Source organism: Trachurus japonicus, chromosome 11 (assembly GCF_045865225.1).
Source record: "Trachurus japonicus isolate A0001 chromosome 11, Traja_1.0".
NCBI lineage: Eukaryota > Metazoa > Chordata > Actinopteri > Carangiformes > Carangidae > Trachurus > Trachurus japonicus.
In genome coordinates this window covers 11,049,268-11,064,089 of record NC_140917.1, presented here as the reverse complement: position 1 = coordinate 11,064,089, position 14,822 = coordinate 11,049,268, and the positions used below count along the sequence as shown (strand labels likewise).

General features: G+C 43.9%; 1 pseudogene across 1 annotated transcript in view; it reads right to left on the bottom strand.

Moving 5' to 3' along the window:
* The window catches only part of LOC146978260 (glutamate receptor ionotropic, kainate 5-like), a 206,216-nt pseudogene that overhangs the window by 37,812 nt on the left and 153,582 nt on the right, over window positions 1-14,822 (bottom strand). Inside the window, exons 8-12 of the transcript XR_015037067.1 lie at window positions 14,047-14,208; window positions 7,905-8,057; window positions 3,632-3,736; window positions 941-1,048; window positions 650-822 (exon numbers count right to left, since the gene is read on the bottom strand). The product of XR_015037067.1 is annotated as a glutamate receptor ionotropic, kainate 5-like (transcript). The remainder of the gene's footprint in view (window positions 1-649; window positions 823-940; window positions 1,049-3,631; window positions 3,737-7,904; window positions 8,058-14,046; window positions 14,209-14,822) is intronic.

Below are 14,822 nucleotides of genomic sequence, written 5' to 3'. Positions count from 1 at the left end.
TGTTGGTTGTTATGGCAACAGGCGGTGGTGGGCAGGCATGAGGGGCGCGAGACGTGGGCTCGGAGCCGCCGACAGTGATGGCGCCCCTTAACTGCAACACGAGAATCAGCCAATTATACAAGTGGCGGAGCGTTAGAGAGCTGCTCGGCCCAGAGTGGCGCACACACACACACGCACACACAACACACACACGATACACACACACAGATGCTGAGGATGTATTAAGTGGCTCAGCTGAGGCCCAATTTCCCCCCGTTAGTTGTTTTCTCAGGGAAAGTGGCTCATTTTAAGTCAAGTTGAGTCTAATTAAAGCTGCGCAGAGAATCGCCTGCGACAAGACTGCGCGAGACAGTGGAGACGATAAGCAGGGGTATCGGCAAATATGTGTGTGTGTCTGTCCATGTCCATGTCCGTGTGTGTATGTGCAGAATACCAATTTTGCTTTTTAGAGCTGAAAACTTATCCAACAATTGTTTTCTGGTTTCAAACTTGTGTTTATACACCTGTGAGAGGAGGATGTGATTTAGATAGATAGATAGATAGATTTACTTTATTAATCCCGAAGGAAATTCAGGTGTGGTCAACTGCTCACAGAGAATCAAGAAGGACAGAAGTGTTCCAGCACTTCTGCCTTTGCTAAGAGGCTCACCCTGTTGATCAGCTCTCCGGCGCTCCGTACAGGCCGTCGTCCACCAGCTTGATCTTGAAGGAGAACTTGAGGATGTCGGCCAGCTCCCGCAGCATGTCCACGCAGAAACCCTTGTACTGGTCGTTGCCCTGGAAGTCCTGGTAGTTGGACTTACGCATCACGTACGGGTTTTCCTGTCAGAACGAAAGAGAGCGTACATAGCAGCTGATTCAGAGAGCCAGAGACACCAAACAATGATATTTGACACATTTATATATAAATATTATATATTTATTTATTTATTTTAATCACCAGTATCGTTGTGACAATTAGCGTCTTGTTAGCCAGAGTCTCTGATGCGTTGAGGTCCAGGGAAGTGGAGTTCATGGCCAACGTGTTGTTGGAGAACCAGATACCGATCTGTTCAACCAGGAGGAAAGAGACGAGTTAGTAGTAGTAGTAGTAGTAGTAGTAGTAGTAGTTAATTCGATCTTTTACACAGAATTATTTACAGTTGAGCATCAATCACAGTCAGTCAACCCCATCATTCGTTCAGTTCATAAATAGATCGAAGCTATCTAGCTTATAGATGCCTACCCTTTAATTCAATTTTCCATTATATCCTTCATGATTTCAGAGTCATAGAAAGAAACAAGTATCCAATAATTAACAAGTGTAGCCAAAAAAATACAAGAAATAACTAATTTAACAGCATTACAGTTGCAACACCCAATTATTCAATCCTGTTTATAGCTTTCTATCATACTATGTTTTAATCTATGTTTAAATTGTGTTATGTTTTTGCATTGTTTGAGATCCTCTGACAAGCTATTCCACAGTTTTACTCCCGCCACAGAAATACACATGCTTTTTAATGTAGTATTTATTCTTGGTTGTTTTAAGTTAAGTTTCTCTCTTAGCTCATATCTCCCCTCTCCTCTCGTTAGGAGACGAAAAAAGGAGAAGAAGGAGACAGATAAAAATAAATAAATTTTTTAAAAAGTCCGCTCCAAGTTTTGTGACTCAGACTGTGTTTCATAAAGTCAAAAAGTCAGGAAACAGTGCACAACGCTCTGTGTCCCACTTTCTCTGTGGTTGTTCAGGTGGTCATGGGTCACAGGTGCACTCCTGACACGGGGTGGGGCAGAAGAAAAAGGGAGAGAGAGGTCAAAGGAGAACAAAAAAAGTGTGTAATAAAAAAGCAAACACACACACACACACACACACACACACACACACACACACACACACACACACACACACAGTGAGATGGACGGACAGAGGAAGCTGCTGAATCGATGCAGGGATCGATGAGGGAGGATCCCGCTCCTCCCGACTCATTCAGCGGGTTAAATAAGGGTCGTAAATACAAACTGAAGCATGATAACGCGAATCTGCTGACCCGATCCTGACCCAACCCCCCCCCACCCCACCTCGCTGCTCCTGACCTCCTGACCTCACCTGGCCTCTGGGCTTGTTGTTATTGCTGTGTTTTATTGGCTGTGCCGACGCCCAGGGGACAGGCTGATGAAGCAAGGGGCCACTCCCTCCACAAACCAATGCCGCCGCCGCGTTGATGCGAAAACTCATCTGTCTGACGATGCCACCGCTCTTTGCTCGCATAAAGGGATAGTTTAACATTTTGGCAAATTGGCCCATTGCCATAATCGCTATAGTCATAGCAGTAGGTTTGTTACCTTTAATTGTCGGTGCAAGCTATTTTTAGAATGGCGGAGCAGAGCCGCGAGCTGTTCAGAGCTATGCTATTGAGGCTCATGGGATTTCTTGGTGAGAACCTCTCCTCTGATTGGCTCACTGTTTTTGAGTGGCATGTGGTCGGGCCAATCACAGGCAAGTAACTGAAACCTAAGCTGCATTCATAAAAATTGAAAGAAAACAACTGGTCACGGTGGGCGGAGTTACCTTGTGTGTGACATCACAGAAAGGAGGAAGTGCTATCTGCTCGTCTCAAAGAGAATGTTCCTACAAATGGGCGGTGTGTGTTTCTCCGTTTATGACCAGTTTGATGCATGGGGCAGTATATACGTGGCCCAGAGACCTCCCCAAGCACGAAAAAATAACAAAAATCACATTTTTAATGCCATGGGGCCTTTAAAGGTAAATTAATGCAAAACTGATGCGAGTTGCCTTCAGGGACAGTTTTTCAGCAAGCAGTCTGTATTTACCTCGAAAACGGCTCAGTTTCGTAACGTTCTATTATTATCTCATAGCGTGGTGAATGTGCATTTCTTTTGAGTTTTTGGATTGTGTATTTGATGAGTTTGATGAGGGAAACCAAGAAATTCCCTTAGCCTCCGTAGCGTAGCTCTGAGCAGCTCGCCGCTCTGCTCCGCCGTTCCAAAAATAGCTTACAACAACAATTAAAGGTAACAAACCTACTGCTATGACTATAGTGATGGGCCAATTTGACAAAATGTTGAACTATCCCTTTAAATCACTCCCACCAATCTCCAGTCTGATTTATTACCTACGTGCTCGGACGCCTCTAATGTTTTCAGTTCGTAAACGGCTAAAAAAAACAACGGAAGACAAAACTTCCTCCTCTGGAGACGGTGAATTTGTTCTGATTTTCCTCCCTGAAGTTAATTCTTGTCTGTAATTCGTGTTAAAATCGACACGGGAACCACAACTGAGAGCCCACCTGACCCCCCGCTGATCTCCGTTGACCTCTGACCTTCTAACGTTAATCTGAGGTCATAAACCAACCTGAACCACATCTGCTGCTATTGATTTTATTGACGGACTGATGAGGGAGGGAGCTGCATTATGGTGGGAAACATGACCCTGAACATTAAAGAACAAGGGGCATTAATAATATGTGTGACCACTGAGTCCTAGTCTGAGTCAGTTGGTTAATGGGAACATGAATAAAGCATATATTCTTTCTATTTCTTTCCTACTTTGCCTTCGGGCCACCGCCGCTGCTGAACGCTTAACTTAACTTAACCCGTCTTCCCTACTTGACCCCTTTTGACCTCTGACCTCCTTATGGCCCCCCGGGTGCTTCTCCAGGATCTTCAGAGTGTAATTGGTCCTCTGGCCTTTGCTGTTGAACTCAATGTGACCTGTCAGACCGTCGTACTCCACCTGGAAACAAACAGACAGAGAGAAAGAGAGAGAGAAGAGCAGAAGACGCTGTTGAGGAAGGAGAAGCTGAGCAGACTGATGCTGTGTCTGTATTCATAGACTTCCATACTGATTTTTTTGTTTTGTTTTTTTGGGGTTTTTTTGTGAGTGTGGTGGAAGTGCATTCGTGTTGACAAGAAGTCACCTCATCCTCAGCAGGGGCCATCTCGGCTACGTAGCTCGAGGGGAGGGACGACAGCTCAGACTTGAAGGAGGACACACATCACCGTAGAGGAGGGTGATGGATTGTGAGTTTCACTTTAACTTGACTGATGCCAAGTCGAGGTTTCTCTTCAGACACAGGTGAAACATCAACATAAGTCATGGTTTTAAAGCTTTGGATTTTTTACAATAAGTAAGACACACTTAAAGGACAATTCCGGGCGAATTCAACTCAGGGGTGTATTTTCATATCATTTTAGGTCTAAAAGAATGAATCTGAAGATTTTCAGTTTAATCGCTCCTGTTTTGCGGTAGTTGCATCTGTCCCCGCGTCCCCACGGCAGCAATGAATGGGAGTGGATGTAAGTTCCGCTGTTTAGGCTGTTTCCAGCCCTCAAAGCCGCAATTTTTTTCCGCAGACAGCGTCAGGTGGCCACTCAAACATGCGCCGAAAGGTTTTTTGTACTTGAAGCAAGTAAAGAGTTGATATTCCTGTGTTTATGACACAAACGGTAGCTTTTCCCACTGCATGTGAACACACCGCGCACGGCAACTGGGGCTCGCGCGAGACTCCGGGAGACTTTGAATTAGATCTAGTTTTACAAACATGTCGGCTTGCTTGAAGTAAATAAACTTCTCGGTGCATGTTTGAGTAGCCACCTGACGCTGTCTGTGGAAAAAAATTGCGGCTTTGAGGGCTGGAAACAGCCTAAACAGCGGAACTTACATCCACTCCCATTCATTGCTGCCGTGGGGACGCGGGGACAGATGCAACTACCGCAAAACAGGAGCGATTAAACTGAAAATCTTCAGATTCATTCTTTTAGACCTAAAATGATATGAAAATACACCCCAGAGTTGAATTCGCCCGGAATTGTCCTTTAACCCTCCTGTTGTCCTTCTGTTCCCTTCCTCCATCCTTCCTTCTTTCTTTCCTTTCTCTCTACCTTCTTCCCTTCCTTCCTTCCTTCCTTCCCCTTGTCCTTACTTCTTCTTCCTTCCTCTTTTGATCCAATTGACCCTCCGTCTTTCTTTCCTTTCTTTTTCCCTTCCTTCTTTCCACAATCCTTTTTCCCTCCCCTCCTTCCTTCCTTCCTTCTTGACCCAATCTGTTCGTTCCCTCCATCCATCCTCTATCTTTCCTTTCCTTTTCCCTTCCTTCTTTCCTCCCATATTTCCCTTTGTCCTTCCTTCCTTCCTTTTTGACCCAATCTGTTCGTTCCCTCCATGTATCTTTCCTTTCCTTTTCCCTTCCTTCTTTCCTCCCATATTTCCCTTTGTCCTTCCTTCCTTCCTTCCTTCCTTCCTTCCTTCTTTCCCTTTGTCCTTCCTTCCTGCCTTCCTTCCTTGACCCAGGTGGACAGCAGGAGGGTTAATTATTGCAAAAATTCCAAATATTTAAAAACATTAACCCTGTGTCATGAATTTGACTTATGGTCTATTGTTTTATTTGTTTGTTTGTTTTTAATTGTTATTATTTATTTTATCTTTAATTTAATTCATTTCATTTTCTTCTCTGTCGCTCTCTTTATGTGATTCCTGCACTATTATGCATTACCTCGAGCATACTTTGTATTGACAGTTGCCTTGTACACTACTTTGTGTAAATAAAGTTTATGAAAAAAAAAAGGTGAAACATCAACATGGCAGCACAAGCTGATAAAAGTTGGGAGACAGTTTACCAAAAAAATGGACTTGGACTCGCATTTATACAGAGCTTTTCCAGTCTGTCAGACCGCTCAAAGCAGTTTACACAGTTACATTCTCCCATTCACACACTCAATCATTATACAGCGCTTCTGTTTTCTGAATGAACCAACCACTCGCACACAACATGCACACTTTGACATATGGACTGGAGAAGCCGGGGATTGAACTTCAAGTTCCTTCCGCTCTACAGTACCTCCTGAGCTGCAGTCGTCCCAAAAAAAGGCAGCCGTCTGGAGGCAGTCTGTCTGGTTTTTTAATGTCAAATCATGAGCAAAATCTCTGTCGGTTGCTAACAAGCAGGTAACATTAACAAAAGAGACACCGGATGATGGAAAGACGTTCCAGATGCGGTGGTGTTTCAGATCAATAAAGATGAAGATCAATGATGCCTGGATTTGCAGCCAGGAGAGCCTGTCTTCTGTTGTTTGTTTTTCATTAGGGGGGAAAAAAGCTGATAAAATTGTAATTCTGGTGTTGTGTGAAAAAGACAATTTCTCTCAGCTCTACTTGATCAGTAATGATCGCAACCTCATTTCAATGTTTCATATTAAATGAAAAAAAAAAAAAAAAACATGGTCACGTGATTCGGGACAAACCATCTCACTGTTTAAATCCACACACTCCACCAGTGAGCGAGCTGCGTGCTACACGGCAGACAGTTGATCAGATCAGTGACGGAGCGGCTGGTTTTCTGTGTGTGTGTGTGTGTGTGTGTGTGTGTGTGTGTGTGTGTAGGAATGTGCAAATGAGTGTGAGACTTGTGTGATGCATGTGCAGTCGAGCATGCATATTTCTTGCCTGAGTTTATGTGAGTAATGTGTAAGTGAGTGAGCGTACAGTATGAAAGCATGTGTGTGTGTGTGTGTGTGTGTGTGTGTGTGTGTGCGCCTCAAGATGAATTACATCCCAAAAAGTCTGTGGCAAGAGACACTGAGAGGGAGGGAGTGAGAGAGGTTTCTAGCTGCTGCCAAAAACAGTGTAGAGATGATGAAGTGATGCACTGAGAGCAACAAAAACAATATGGAGAGAGAGAAGAGGAGGAGGAGGAGGGAGGGAGAGAGGGGGGGGTGTCCTCAGTGGATGGCAAAAACAAGAGGTGGCAGACAGACAGAAACACAGAAAACAGGACGAGAATAAATTAAATGAGCATGGAAATGAAAGGAGGGAGAGAGGGAACAGAGCCAGAGGAAAAAAAGACACAATAACACACTCTCTCTGTCTTTCTCTCTCTGTGGCTGTAGATCTGAACTGATCTGTGACTTCACTGCGTCATGTCAGAAATCAACAAGTGTCCAAACTACAAAACTACAAAATGTAATGTGTGGTTTTTCTTTTTTTTTGCTATTAAAGTGAAATTCCGGCCTAAGTGTAAACCATGGTCAAACACACCGTAACACCGAGTTAGACCCCCCCTCGAGAGATCAATTTGCCCGACCGCTACATTCACGAGATCCACCAACTTCAGCAAATACCGCAATATCGCCACACACGGCGCTCTCCGGATCCACTGTCTGACCGCAACCAAAACGCCACCATTTGCCCAAAATAATGCTCAGAACTGCACCAAATGTCATCAATAGTACACACAGGGTCCCAGCACGTAGTACGAGTTGTCAAACATCTGCTAGCTTTGCCTGTTTTCTTTAGCAAGGAGATGCAACTCAACTCACCTACTTCTCCTCCGGGAGCCGCTCGTTGATGAGGAAGCCCTGACGAGTCGATCACCGAGTGCACCGGAGTTCCGCAGCTCAATCAACAATTACCTCATGGAAATACAATCAGAGTTTTTTTTTTTTTATCTTGCATATCACTTTATAACTATTATTATCGAGTGCTGGCCACGATATAGGCGCAAATGAGCATTTTTAAGAGCTGCGGAACTCCGGTTTAAATTTATAGGTAACTATAATAATAGTGAGTTTATCTCGTGTGGTTTTTCTGAGGTGTATTTCATGTGACCCCCCACCCCTCCTCCAGTCGGCAGCTGAGGTGGTCACCGTCAGGGTCTTTGCTCCGCCCCCTCGTCTGAGGCTCAGGTTTGTTTAAATTCAGGCAGGAAAACTAGTTGATGGGACGTGAGCAGCAGCGCCACATGTCACAGTCGCTTTGTTGAACCATTCATCCGCCTTAACTCCACAGCCTCCACGGCAACAACGACGACGACGTCTCCACCAGACGTCACGCCAACCGCTAGAGGTCTTACAGTGGTCATACAGTGTGTTTGTGTGTGTGTGTGTGTGTGTGTGTGTGTGTTTACCATGCGCAGGTAGTTCATGAGGCTGGTCCCGTGCTGCCAGATGAGCGGCGAGGTGCAGCTCAGCGGCTTCACTCCGATCTCCTGACTGCGGTTCAGCTCCTGCACGGCGCTCACCACCACGTGGACGGCATCGAACATCAGGGCCGACGACAGCTGCAACAAGAACAAGAGTGAGGACGTCAGGGAGTGGGTTTTTGGAAAATCATGACATCCTGTATGTTAAAAGAGCTATATGTAAGAAATGTATAGAAAGAAATCATAAAATCACCCAATATGTCACCAGAGACTAAGGAATCATGTTAATTTGAAAATACTGATCAACTGACAACAATAGTACACCCACTGGATGACTTTTATATATAAATCTATACTTGGTCTTCTCCCCCCATATTTGTGCCTGTACATGCGTAAAACATGCAGCCATTACAGTCTGAGATCCCAGAACATCATACAGATGCAGGTCCCAATAGTCAGGACTGAGTTGGGGAAAAAGGCATTTAAATTCTCTGCCCCCTCAAGCTGGAACGATCTGCAGAGGGATCTAGGACTGACTGAACTCATTGGCCTAGGGGAATTCAGATCAGTCCTAAAGGATCGAGAACGAAGATCCATTGACTCTTGTGCTTGCCCTCTGTAATTTGTAATTTGTAATTTGTAAATGTGCATACCGTTTGTATAATTCTATGTGGTGTTGTTTTGCGCACTGCTTTCTTAGCCAGGTCGCTCTTGTAAAAGAGGTTTTTAAATCTCAATGAGTTTTACCTGGTTAAATAAAGGATAAATAAAAAAATAAATAAGAATATTCACATTTAAAAATTGCAGCACACAAATTGTGTTTATGTTTTGATTATGTGTTTTGGCCTGTTGCTCCATCTCAAATCACAAAGGTTGCCAGTTACCACTGAGCTGCAAGCATTGTGGATTAGGCTATGTCTGACGTCACTAACATTAAAAACCTTGCAAAAACGTATTGAGAAAACAGAAACAAAACCAGGATAGATGGGTTTGAAAGATGGAGACGACTGAAAGCTGGGAAGAATTTAAAGGGGACATATTATGCCCCCTTTCCACAAATTAAAATAGTTCCCAGGAGTCTTAAAGACATGTCTGTGACATGCTTTGGTCAAAATACACCAAGGATCAAACATCACAGCTCTTTTCATCCTCTCAAAACAGCCCTGTTCAGAACGGCTGGTTTCAGTGCCTGTCCCTTTAAATGCAAATGAACCACTGCTAGCCCCGCCGCTTCTACCGGTCCCAGGTAGGGGTGGGGTTATGCAAATTCGAGTCCTAGTTACATCACTGGAAGACAACTGAGGGACCTACGTGGATTTCAACCTAGGGAGCCTGCACATTACAGATTTTTTTTGTCAATTCTCACATATTGGGGGCCAGAAGCCAAGACAAACACCCAAATATATGTTAAAGGGTCTTCAGAAAGTGTTATATCCATAATATGTCCCCTTGAAGGACAGATGCCGAAGTGGCTCATTTCTCCTGGACACACACCAAGCTTTTTACACAATAATCAATTTTTCCCAGTGCATGTAGTATACAGCTCTATCCGCTTTATTTCCTTCTGTTACTACATTGTCGCGGTTCCAGTGCCGTAGAGACTATGTGAGTGAGTCTCGGGGGAACCAGAGCCAGGTTAGCATGTGTCTATCTGGCAACCTCGAGTCTGGGTGGGAGGGGGGAGGGGGAACAACACGCTGCAGTATTTTGAATTTGACTGCAGCAACAGTTTTGGCCACAATCTTACATAGTGCTCCGTTAAAGAAAAAAAAAAAGGAGAAGCAAGTCGACAGGTAACAGTTGTGTGAGCGAAACAAGGAGCTAAATGACGTTAAAAAGCCGCGAGGGGGTGATGACTTCACCTGAGCCGCCCGATTACATCACATCACATCGTTGCAGACACTGTGTCGTAACCAGACAATAGTAAACAGTCTGTGTTTTTGTTGTTGCTCCTACAGATGGAGGACGTCGGGGAGCGATAGCAGAGGAAAAAGAAGACGAGAAAAAAAAAAAAGCGCTCCGTGCTATCAGCGGCGTTCAGCGCAGCAGCTCGAACGCCTCATTGATACTATCAGCGTGTTGACGTTCTGGTCTGTTTGGTCAGTTGTCAGTCAGAGGGAGGGGAAATCAGAGAAATCGTACGGCGGCTGAGCTGCACAGTCTGTCGACGGCTGATAAAAGAAAGATGGATGTACGGCCGCGTGCGATCGGAGGCGTCTCCGAGCGGATGATGGTTTTGGGGCTGGATGACGATAACTAATTACAGCAGGAGGAGAGAGAGAGAGACAGAGAGAGAGAGGACGAGGACAAAAGAGGGAGGAAGTGAAGAAGAATCGTTGTCTCTGTTTATTAAAGAGGGTGAAGCCTTCATTTATTATGAAGTAAACAACAGTCAATTAAAAAAAACACAGAGACATGATTGATAAATTATGTAATGACAAGAATCGATTAATAGAGGCACTAACAGAGATTAAAACCTTAGAGATGAAGAATCTAAAATGATCACAGATGAGTTCCAGGTGGACGGAGCAAAGAGGACAAACAGCACTTGAGCATAATTCCTGTGAAAGACACTGTATGGAGGCAGTTTTCAATAAGAGACTTGTAAATAAACAAATATGAATGCAAATGATGAGACAGAGAGGAACAGAAAGAGAGAGAGGGTGAAACGACCAGCGAACCCTTTTTGCACAGGATGCAGTGATGAGTGGTGAAATGAACCTGAGAGCAGCATCAAGGGGCTGCAGAGCTGCAGCTGAGGCTCGTCTCCACTCGATGCCATCATGATCTAAAAACCTGATGAAACACTTCTGTGTGTTTGCAGCTGCTTCCTCTCGGTTCTCGTTCCGTACGAACCAGCTCCACTGTTACTGTGTGGGGATTAAGACCTCAGCGTGTGGCGGGATCAAATCTGAGAGACGGCATTTTAATATTCTACCTGCTGAAGTCTGTGTTGATTATTGTCGAACGACTCTGAACATGATGTTGCCTCGTGGATTTTAAAGTGATAGTTCAACATTTTGGCAAACTGGCCCATTTCCATAATCCCTATAGTCTTAGTAGTAGATTCGTTAACTTTATTTGTCGGTGCAAGCTATTTTTAGAATGGCGGAGCAGAGCCGTGAGCTGCTCAGAGCTACGCTATGGAGGCTCATGGGATTTCTTGGTTTCCCTCATCAAACTCATCAAACACACAATCCAACAACTCCAAAATGCTCTTGTGGACAAGTTGTGACCTGCACATTCACCACCATAGATATATACACGTAGATGCCGCATTCGGGCTTGTCAGGCACGTCAACGCGGCCGCCATCTTGGGCCAGGGTTTCTGACCATAGAAATATATACGTCTGACAAGCAGTCAGACCCAATCAGACCCTTGTAGAACAAATTTCAGTGTGTATGCATGTGGGTGTGTGTCTGAGTATGTAAGTGTATGTTTAATATAAAAAAAATATATATATAAAAAAATATGGCCAAGATGGCAGCCGCGTTGACGTATTGTTCCAATGGACAGCAGCATCAGAGGTGGCATCTATGTGTATATATCTACGCTAACGCTATGAGATAGTATGTTTATGTTTCCATGGTTTCACTAGTTGTCATAGTTGTCATAGTGTTAAACGCATGGATCTATTAATGCTGGCTTTTAACAGTGGATGTCCATTTGTGTGATATCCACAGTATTTAAATAAAAAAAACATATAATTCCACCGGAAGAGCAACACCGGCTTACGTTTTTGACGTTCGGAAAAAGGTGGATATGTACTGTAGAATGTGAACCCGAGTCTCCGTGTCCAAGTCGACCCTGAACGCCTCCTTGTGACACCTGTTCAGTCCACGATTTGTGGAGCAGATTGTGGAGTCAGAGTTTCCTCCTTCATGTGCTTTCAGTGTTGTACGACATCTTTTATTGTTTTAACTAATGACTTTTTAATTAACAGTAGTCTCTTTAAGAGGAAGCTTCAGGGCTAAAAGGTTGGAAATGTTTTGTCACATCAGTAAGTCATTTCAGACCGATGCTCCTCCGATAATGACCATAATCACCGCAAACATAAAGCTCATTACATTCAAAAGCAGCGTTTTATTTATGGGTCGTTTCCACTCCTTTGAGCACCTTAAGTGAATAACTATGAGTAATAAACCCTGAGAGGATGCTCCTCTGCAGCGATGATAGCGTCTTCAGTGACTGAGATGAACATTGCTATTATCTGCATTAAAGCCATCTGCTCAGGTGTTATTACTCTGCTGATAATAGAGCTGTGATTGTGAAGAAAGCTCTGAAGAGATTGATTTGTCCTGATGGGTCTTTTCATTATGGAGGAGGAGAGAGGCACAGAGAGACAGTTAAAGATGAGACGGAAGGAAATAAGGCGAAGCTGCTGCTGCGGCACGACGTGCAATCAAACCTGGATGTGCAGACGAGGGATGAGGGATCTGTTTTCACACATTGTCTCATGATTTTAAACCATTTCATCGAGAATGTGACCTAATAACTGTGACAATGAAAAAATATATAACCTCTTTGGTCAAACTGATCACAATCAACACACATTAAACTCCCAAACAGAGGCAAAATAAAAGTTCAAAATATGAAACTGTGTAAAGTGTAAATATTACAATTTATCTCACATGCTCATGTCTTGAAAATATTGTCATAGCCCCTAAAGTGGACTCTACCATTTCTAATGTATAGCTAACCATCTCTAACTGGTTTAATACATTTGACTTTCTTATCTTAAGAGTTTTCTAAATTATATTGTGCCACACAGCTACTGTACAGGTGAATGATTAATGTTAGCTAGCTTCTAACTTTCACTTGAGTTACTACAGGCTACAGTTCATCTTGTTAAAATAAGATAGTTTCTTCGAGATGGAGTTGTTTTTGAGGTAAATTCATGCAAAACGGCTGATGCACGTTCCTGTGTAGGGCAGTTTTTCGGCAAGATGTCTCTGCATTTGCCTCGAAAACAACTCCGACTCGTAACCTTCAGTTATTATCTCATAGCGTGGTGAATGTGCAGGTCACATCTTGTCCATGAGAGCGTTTTGGAGTTGTTGGATTGTGTATTTGATGAGTTTGATGAGGGAAACCAAGAAATCCCATTAGCCTCCGTAGCGTAGCTCTGAGCAGCTCGCGGCTCTGCTCCGCCGTTCTAAAAATAGCTTGCACCGACAATTAAAGGTAACAAACCTACCGCTAAGACTACAGGGATTATGGCAATGGGCCAATTTGTCAAAATGTTGAACTATCCCTTTAAGTTGTGCTACAGTCCAGCTGGTGGAGTCGGTCGTACAATAACCAGAGCATCAACTTACCCACCTTGCCTCGAGTGAATGTGTATAAATATGTATGAATGTTTGATGGTGGTCAGAGTGGCCGTTTGGCAGCACATCGGCAGCTTCCCCAGGGCAGCTGTGGCTACAGACGTAGCTTACCACCACTGGAGTGAATGTACAGTAGTATGAATGAATAATGGTTTCTGTTAAGCACTTTGGGTGCATAGAAAAGTGCTGTATAAATCTAAGCCATTATGATTATTAATGTTAGCTAGTTTCTATTTGGCCTTAAGTTACAGTGAAGCGAACTAATAAAATGTCAGATATTATCTAATTTTATCAAAACTTTGTCATGAGCATTGAGACCATTGAGGATTTAGCTGTTGTAGAAATATGTTAAATCATCAGTACAAGGTTGATTTATTATTTTTTTGTTGTTGTAGTTCAGTCTATTACTGTGCAGGTTCTTAATCATCTAGGTCACGGTGGTTATTAGTGCTAGAGTTGAAGAAAACTGAAAAGAAGTCAAGTTGCCTTCAACTTCAGCACTTAATGACAAATTTTATAAACTGTGCAAAAAAAACCTTGTTGCAAATAACGTAATTGAGATGTCAGGATGTCTCCATCTTCACTGACTGTCTTCATTTTTATTTCATCAGGATTTAAATATATTAGGAAAAGGAATAAGTTACGTAAAATCGTTTGGAACTGGACTTCTTTTCAGTTCTTAAAGACATTTGACCTCTCAGTTGGAAGGCTGATGGAAAAGCATTCAACCACCACCATGACCTGGACCTGCACAGATGTTGTGTAAAGTCGACTCTCAGTGTTTAGACCCGTCTCTCACCGCCGGGCCGGGGTACGGGCTGATGTCGCAGCCCTCCCTCCACGACAGGTTGAGGCTCCGGATGAACTCCAGGTAGAAGGGATGGCTGGTGTTGAGCATGGAGAAGCCCAGGATGTTGGACTGATCGTCCACCACGTCGTCCAGCCGGAGCAGAGGGAAGTCCTGGACACAGAGAGGAAGAGAGAGAGAGAGAAAGAAAGAAAGAAAGGAAAAGGGGAAGTCATATCTTCTGGCTGTCAGCTGTGATGTGTGTTAACAGTTTGTTCAAAAAGCAGGAGTTGTCAGCGGCAGATACAACGGCCACTTAAGATCACAGCCTAAACGAGTGAAGGATGAAAGAAAGGCAGGAGGAGGAGGAGGAGGAGGAGGAGGAAGAGAGGAACAAGCGAAGAGCTTGATTGGAGTTTTCTTTTGCAGGCTGCACAACGTCAAGTTGAATTTTTAAATTCAGAGCAGGGCAGCAGAGAGAAAAAAGGCTTTGGAGGAAAAAAAAAAGAAAAAAAGATGGACATCAAACGCTGGGGAATTTCAAAGAACTTCAAATAGTCCTTGAAGGCGAGTCGGTGTCACACTGAGCGCTGCTGCTGAAACAAACCAGAATCAAACCGGCGCTCGGCCCTCGGCCCTCGGCCCCGTGTGTTTGCTCTGCGACAGACGATGTGACAATGAAACATTTAGCTTCAGCTGTTAAGTGTTGACAGACCGGGGCAGGTCTGGGTGTAAAAACCAGACGCCCAGTGGTGGACAGTAACAGAGTAAATTTACTGTAGTATTAG